The following is an 8,446-nucleotide window of genomic DNA, read 5'->3' as shown; positions in this document are numbered from 1 at the left end:
AACAAAAACAGCCGCGCAGGGTTGTCCTGTGTCCTTCCCTAATCTGTGCCTCCCTATTTGTGCCTTCCCTCCCTGCTGCTTGCTGATGAGCAGCTCCTCAAACCCTTCTTCTCACAGCACATCATGGGTTTACAGGTGCTGGTGGGACAATCTCACAAATGAACACTAAATGTTTCAAGAAGTTGCCTTTTTATCACATAACTCTTTCTATTAAAAATAAGGCATCACTTAGTTCACCGTGCCATGTTTTGCAGAGCTCCTACACGTGAGCATGCCCTGCTTGCTTATTGTCCTTGCATATGTTTCTGCACCTCAGTCCAAATTCCCCATGGCTCTCTCCCGCCCTTTTTTTGGGAGGGTTTTCCTCACTATTTTCATCACAGAAGTTGGAGGCAGGTGCTGGAGGCAGCAATTGGGTGGCCCTCAGCACCCCAAGATTCCTGCTGGGCTGGCAGCAGGGCTGGACATAAATTCACCATTATTTCTTGGGAGGTAGAGGTTTTTTGGTGGGTTTTGTTTTTTTTGGTTTGGTGTTTTTGGGTTTTTTTGGTTTGTTTGGGTTTTTTTTGTTTTGTTTTGTTTTGTTTTTTTTGTTTTGTTTTGTTTTGTTTTTTGTTTTTTTGGGAGGAAAAGCTGGCCTTTACTTATGCCCCAAACACCAAGCCCCGGGCACGAACCCAGCACGGATGAAAGTGGAGGGGAGGGAGTCAAACATGGCCGCCCTCCCTGAGGGGAGCCCGCCAAAACCCCCTGAGGGCAAAGCGCCGGGGCCTCATGGCTGCCGTGCCGCCCCCACAGCCCTCCCCAGACACCTTCCCCTCAATCCCAAAGACCCTTCCCCACCAGAAACTTCTTCGGATATTTGGAAATAACGATGGGGACATTCGCCCACCTCGGGAGGGAGTGGAGCTGCACCGGCTGCGTTTCCAATTGCACTGGGCTGCCGTGGGGGGAAGGCGGGAAGCGGTTTCCCTCAGGGGCTGGAAGTAGCCAGAGGCAGCCCCGAGTAGATCTAGACCAGGTTTTCCCTTTCCAGGGAAATAAATACTCGGTGTATTGCAGCACCATCTGCTGGTTCTTGTAGGTGGGACACACAGGGATCTCCCAACGGGGTAGGAAGGAATAGAAGAAAGTTGAGAGGGGATTTTGAGTGGATTCTTACGCGTGGTCTTTTCCTGAAGATTTTCCTTCTTGTAAAGGCATTGAGATGTCTCTAAATAAGCAGTATGCGAAACGCCACCACCCAGAAAAGAAAGCGGATATATTAGTGCCAAGTTCAGGGACTTTTTTCTGAAGAAGTACAATAATCAAAACCCAGGTTTTTCCCTATTCCTCTGAAGCAAAGGGTGGTGAATCTGCAGAGCTCTTGGGGAAGGATTTTCTGAGGTGACCAACTGGTTGTGAGCACTTTTATTTTTCCTGTATATCTAACTCAGGCTGCTTGCCCTTATTTCTTTATGTTTGCATTTCATGAAGCTCTAAACCTCCGACCCTGTGGTCCTGTGGAGGGGCTGAGCCCACCCGCAGCCACCATCACTTTGCTAAGCCCTTACTGCCTTCCAGTGGTTCCTTTTTCCAGCCGGTTTCCTTCCTGGGCTTGATCCATCCCAACGGTGAAGTCATGTTGGTGAGCTTTACTGAAAGTTGTTCCTTGCTGTTAATTTACAGCCTGGTGAAGGCAAAAGGAAGAGGTTGGGATTTTTCCCCTCTCAGTGGTTGATTTGAGATAATACAAATATTAAGAAACACATTACTTTGAAATTTTGTTATATAGAGAGGAATGGCACTCACCTCTTTTGCTTCTTTAAAATTCAAGTACAATACTAATTAAACCATGACTAAACAAAAGAAAACTGGTCCACCCTATAGAGTATTTGAAAAGAAAAAAACTTCCCTTTACAGGGCCCAGCAAATGTCCAAGGTTCAAACAAAGTACGAGGTGCTAACGAACAGTCTTGACAAACCTTGTTTTCCTGCACAGGGGCTCAGTATATAATAATTTCATTCAGCAGCTACTGTTCAAGCATGGAAAGTGTTGGTAAAGAAATCCCACAGAGATCAGACAACCATTTTCCTTACTTAAGCTTCCCCCTCTGCTCCTCCCCCGTTTGCCTTTCGGACCTCTGCCAGTCATAACATAAATATTCATCAGCTGATATTTGCAGTAGCTGTGAAGTTATGAATGAGGCCAAACGCCTTTCCCTCCTGCCCCATCTGCAAAATGGCAGCTTCTGGTCTTAGCTCATGGTCAAATGACACTTTCCAAAATCCCCAAAGTGCACTTGCAGGCTTTTCAAATTCAGCCGGGCTTTTAATGCACGAAGCAGAAATGCTGTCTACCTAATATTTACCCTGGGATTACTGAAAAAAAAAAAAAATATATATATATATATGTATATATTACTTCGCTATGCTTTAAACTTTGCGATGCCTTGACGTAATAGACAGAAGTGTTGGCAGCTCAAAATGTTGGTTGGTTTATTTCAGGGGACATGACTGCTGCAGGTTTCCTTTCTGAATCAAATACCAGACACTTGAACCATTTGTTGTGCAGAAAAGAGAAATGGCTTTTATTCTTAATGCTGGTTTCTTAACCACCTGGGTGCTGTCAGAAGGAGCCACATGCACTGGAAAACACTTTTAATAAGACTCCTTTAAGCCTGTCTTAAACCCTGGATCCTGAAAAATGGAATCCCTACTGCCTGTCATACGTGTTTTCTCTCTGCAGATTAGTGAGGGGCTGCTGCTTTAGAAATGTTCCATTCTCACAAAGCCTGGAATTATGCTCTCAAACCTACCATGGGTCAGCAAGACAGCGAGACATCTGATGTAGCTACACCAGCAAAGTGAAAAGCAGAGATGTCAGAGAAACAAGGTGACAGTGCAGAGATTTAATGAGTCTAATTCAGCAAGGTATCAACACTGGATTTTAGAGGATTAAAAATCCTAAATGCCCAGAGCCGTTGGCAAGTCCTGATAAAGAGGCTCAGCACCATTCAGGATCAGGAAACTGGAACACCTTTTTGTAACTTGGGTTGCACAAATCAGTCATGCAAACTATTCTGTCTTGTCTGCTTCTCATAGATTCAGCCATAAATAAAAAAAATTACTGCCAGAAACAACACCTTCCTAAAGGAAGGTGATAGACTTAGAAAGTTTTAAAGATGTTGCAATCATCCCATTTGATTTTGACCATGAAAAAGCCAGAACATTTCAATCAACAAGTCTCCAATATCTTTTGGCCAAAATAGATCATATCTTCTCAAAAAAAAAAATTATGTTTCATTTAAAGACTACAAAGGACAATTTACCACATCCTTTGAGAATACTCCAACACTCAAAATCCTTGTTGCTAGAAAAAAAAGCCCCCATGTTTTGCTTTTAATACCTTCAACTTTCAGCCACAGCACCCTGTATGTCCTTTTTAGAGATGAAAGAGCCTCAAAATCATCTCACTTGCACCTCCAAACCAAGACCAAGTACTCTCTCTATCTTTTTAGTAATCAGCTGTAATCACACTCCTTGGAATACTTACACTGGCAAAGGCTGCAGAGGTGTTGGGTCTTGCATGGCTTCCCCCTACAGGCAAGAGGGTTTCACCTCGGGGAAATCAGACACAGATTCACCATCAGGACATAAGTGAACTCCAAAAAGTCGTGATCAGGGCAGGAAAAATTATAAGGCAGATGTTGGATACACACCTTAGCATGGCTCCTCTGCTCCCACATACAGGTAACTGCTTGGGGTGTGACATTACACATAAGATCAAAAGGCAGCCCCTTAGCCAGACACATGAGCAAAGTTTTGTTTTACAGACCTAAATCATGTGCTGGAGTGGACTCAGGATCACTTGATTTGGGAAGTTTAAATTCACAAATAGAAAACATTTTACTAGGAATTTCTGCTTTTGACAATAAACATCCCTTGAAGTTACACTCTGTTTTTTTGCACTACACCCAAAAATCCAACATTCTTACTAGGCTGATGATCCTGTTTTTATCAGCTTATCAGCTGTTTACATACTGCTGTGCTGCTTAAAAGCATTTTCTTGGGGCAACAGAAGTGTCTGTGTGACAGCACAAGTGAAGAGTAATTAATTGACACACTTCACTGAACATACAAATGTTGGGATGAGCTGTTCTGGCATTTACTGTGATGACACGGCACCACAGGATGGAATAACTATGGCCAGCACTGCAAACAAAAACAAAGGGGGGGGGAAGGATTAATCACAGTGACACCTCCTCACACCCACTGAGGCAGTGGCAATAGAGTCTGTGCTAATTCCAAATTGAAAAGGAAAGAGAAACTTCAAGGAATTTCTCCATAGCCATTTTCTCATGAGAGTGGGAAGGTGAGAGTGAAAAAGGCTAGCTCACGATGGTCTCTCCTGCATTCCCATATATTAATATTCATAGTAACAGACATATTACTTTTCCCGTGTTAACAACCAAAAAGCACCTCAGAGGCAAAAAAAATCCTCCAAGGTAAATATCCAGTGCACAGATTCAGTCAGAATTGAATGATTGTGCTACTGATGCCATGAAGATTTTTTTGCCTTTTCTTTCATACCCCTGTTATACCTTTTTTCAACTTCTGTATTCTTAGTGCTTTTTGCCTACATTCTTGGACTTGTTTGTCAAGCTGAGAGACTAAACATTTGAGAAGCTTCGTAGCTAGGGATCAGTGTGCCCCAGACCCCAAGGTCCTCTCCAGAACATATTCTGTAAACTAAGATAGAACCATCCAGGGGAAGGCTCCTTGGGGAGGGGGGCTCACTCGAGCCTCTCATTGGGGAATCTTTGATAGATATGCTAATTAGTACCACCTATAATTATATAGATCTTTTGTGGGTGTGCATTGCAGTGTGCATTTTGGTGCATTTGACCTGGACGTGTGCACCTAAGGATCCTTAAAATAAATACCAAGGTAAAATCCCTTTTCCCCTTCTAACCATGTTTGACTCTTGATTTTAAGACCAGGAAAAGGCATGACTACAGCCACAGCTCTAGAAATCATGGCAGCAGCCACAGTGTTGGCTGAGACACACTTTATGTTGCAGCCAACATCTTTGCTCATCACATAGTACTGAAGATTTCCAAACACATCAGTAAACAGCAACATGGATTAATAAATGAGCTCAGGGGCTGGATGTGCTCTACAGTTCCTTGTTCTTTGGATGCACTCTACATCCTCTATAATAACTTGACAATATGGTCCCATCCATATCAGAGCAATAATGGAAAAAGGATTGAGAATCAAAAGGAATCATTTTTTTAATCTTTTTATCTTTATGGTAAAAGGGCCTTTCTGCCATAGATCAAAAGTATGGTTTTGTGCTTGCAGAGGGGACACGTACACTCAAACCCAACACACTTGAAACTGATAAAAAGCAGAGCACGCAGATGGTTGAACTGTCTGGGTTGATGCTCATTAGCATGCCAGTGAATTATTTCGGGCGGGTGTGGTTTTGTAGTCTGTTATGCAGCAGTTACAAACCTACACATAACTACTTGCAAGTGACTATCCCTAGACTAACAGGAGATGATGCCAGAAGGTCTCCCCAGTGTCTCTGGCACCACTGAATAACCAGAACATAAGCTGGAGCTGGAACTATCAGAGATGTCTCTCAGACCTCCTGTACAGCTATGGTAGTCTTCCAGATTAGCAGGGAACACACAAAAAACAAAGGTTGGAAGGCTGAATCTGTTTAAGGTATAGTTTATGGATAAATAACACAGAGAATGAAGTACAGAGATCGTAAGATATTTGGGTTATTTATACATTAAAGTGTGCATGTCATACACCGGGGCTGTTCATCTTTCCGTTCACAAAAGATGGGTTGAGTGAAGCTCTGAGCAACCTGGTGTAGTGGAAGGTGCCCCTGTACATGGCAGGAGGGTTGGAACTAGATGAGCTTTAAGGTCCCTTTCAACCTAAGCCATTCCATGATTCCATGATTCAGCACCAACTCTGTAACAGTCTGGGAAATACCAGCAGCATTTAGAAGGTAACTGCACAGGCCTTGCCAAACTAAGAACGATCACCACAGCAGCCTTCCCACAGAACTTGCTGCTTTCCTCCAGCTGTGGCCTCAAAATTCCTGATAAAAGCAACCATCAAGCACCTCACATGACAGCTGCAAGTCCCACCAATTCAAATACTGTGAGCTTGATGGGATACACACAAAACTTCAAGTGAAACCTGTGAAAACTTGGGTGTCTCTTGGGAAGGTAGGGAGAACTGCACGTGTAGGTTCCCTTGAAGTTTGCCAGTCTCCTTTTTAGATTCCTTACCATGGCTATGGTGTATGAGAACCAGGGACTGGGTTCCTCTGCTGTGAAACTCAGTGCTTTCTCTACTGATATGTTGATGAAGCACCACAGGCCACCAAAGTCCCGCTTATGCAAGTCCCTTGTCCCATCTGGCAAACCTTCAACTTTAATCCGGGGTAGGGAGCTCTTGAAAAATGAAAATGAGCCCCTACCTTCTCACCAAAAGCCCCTCAGCAACATCCACACCTGTCCACGCCTCATTTCCAACTATTCCCAAAGGACAAAGACTCTGCCCAGTAGTCCCACGCATCTTTCTCATTCCAGGTTCCCTGGGAGATCCAACCCCAGGATGTCACAGCAAAGGCTGGTGTGGACAGGGCAGTAAACACGCAGGATGCGCTGAGGTGCAATGCCACAACCAAGCGGAGATGGATGCTGCCACCCCCAGTCCTGCAGCCATGGATTAGGAGCTGTGGAACAAACTCCCCAGTAGGCAGTAAGGAAATGAGGTGGATTAGTGCCAACTCTTTAATTGCAGATATATTCTGTCGGTCATAGTCTCAGGAAAGCACAAGTTCCCTTTTCCTAATATACATTTCTGTGTTTGTAACTCTTTCAAAGAGCTTGCCAGGGGAGTTTCTTGTATTAAGGGCGCTGCTTTAGTTTTTCCAGGTTCATGGGTAGAGACATAAGCTTGTTGAAAGGAATTTATACCAAATTCAGCGATTTTTGCTGCTCGTAACTACCTGAAGGGAAGACTGCAGATGTGTAACTCCTAAGTCAGTAGCAATTTGTATTAAAATTATAATAGAGACCCCCACCTACACTCTTCAACCTGTCTCTTTGATAGGATATGTGCACAGACCCAGAGGAAGGAAGCTTAGATATGGGAGATGATCCTGCTGTTTGAATTCTCATCTCTGAGCAGCATTCAGGTCTCACCTGTTAGGAAGACTTATCTCACTCCCATGCTAGGTTTCTGGGTCCAGTAACAGAACATGCTGAACCAATTTGCTGACCATTCCAAGTAGAGATGTGTACAATACACATCCTGAATTTGCGTGACAGCTCAGTTTATGCCGTGTCACCTTATTGAAGCATCTTCATGCCTTCCTTTGAAGTCTTTGTGACTGTTCTTGGTAATTAGACTCATCTCACACGAAATAAACCTAGCAGTGAATACCTGCTCTGTGGGAACCTTTTTAATGACAACTAAGTGTTTAAAATCCACTACTTCCAGTTCTCCTAAAAGGAAAATCTAATTAAGCACAGTGCACAGAATTGAAGAGGTTAGCATAGCACAAAAAGTGCTTGGGAAAAGTGAACCAAAATCATGTTATGCTATCGAATTTTAGAAAACCAGGGAGAAATAAGAAGTGTTCCATTCCCATACTGCAAAGCCACCACAATCAGATTTTACTTGGCAAAGTGGCGGAGTCTCAGTTGTATAAGGAGCTTCACCTTCAGCAAGGAAAAATACACAGGCTAAAGGCTCTGCTGTGCCCCAGCTCTACCTCTGCTCTGTTCACCTGTGGACCTTCCCCATGGTTGTTGAGTATTTGTGGTGTGCATTGTCCACCCCAGAGTTACCTGCCTTAGGGAGAACAGTGAATTAAGATAGTGGAAGGGAAAGTTAAAGGACTTAGCTGGGGGAATCAGTTTGTTCCTGCATTTTAGAGAGAGAATTTCTCTTCCTCTGCCTGTCAGTTTACCCTTCTGACTCTGTTGAGCAGAGACTGCTGCCTGCACAAAAGCATCTCAACAGGCACAGTGCTGCCTTGACCGTCACTGGAATTTAACAGCTGCTGCTGTCATAAAATAATAACCAATATTAATCACTGTCAGTCTAGTTACGTGAATGTCTTCCCCTTGGCTGAATAATCCATCTGTATGCACCTCCCAGCCTTCCACACCATAGAGGTGCCCACTGATTACTCGGTCGGGGTAATTACCTGAGCATCCTGCAGGATTTTGACAGAGGAGATGTATTGATGGTCCCAGGGCAGTCCTACCAGGGTGCTCTCAGACACAATTCATCCTGCCCACCTGAAATGATGACTTAGGAGCTGGAAATCCCTAAGGGGGAATCAGATCTTTGAAGTTCCCCTGGGACAGCCTCTGGGTGTCCCTTGCAGAGCTCCAGGCCCTGGGGAAACACAGGGCTGCCCTCG

Source organism: Corvus kubaryi, unplaced genomic scaffold (assembly GCF_017639235.1).
Source record: "Corvus kubaryi isolate FWS band 111438036 unplaced genomic scaffold, C.kubaryi_AGA036_p1.0 70, whole genome shotgun sequence".
Lineage (NCBI taxonomy): Eukaryota > Metazoa > Chordata > Aves > Passeriformes > Corvidae > Corvus > Corvus kubaryi.
The sequence above is the reverse complement of the archived record's forward strand: the minus strand, read 5'-3'. Positions refer to the sequence as shown.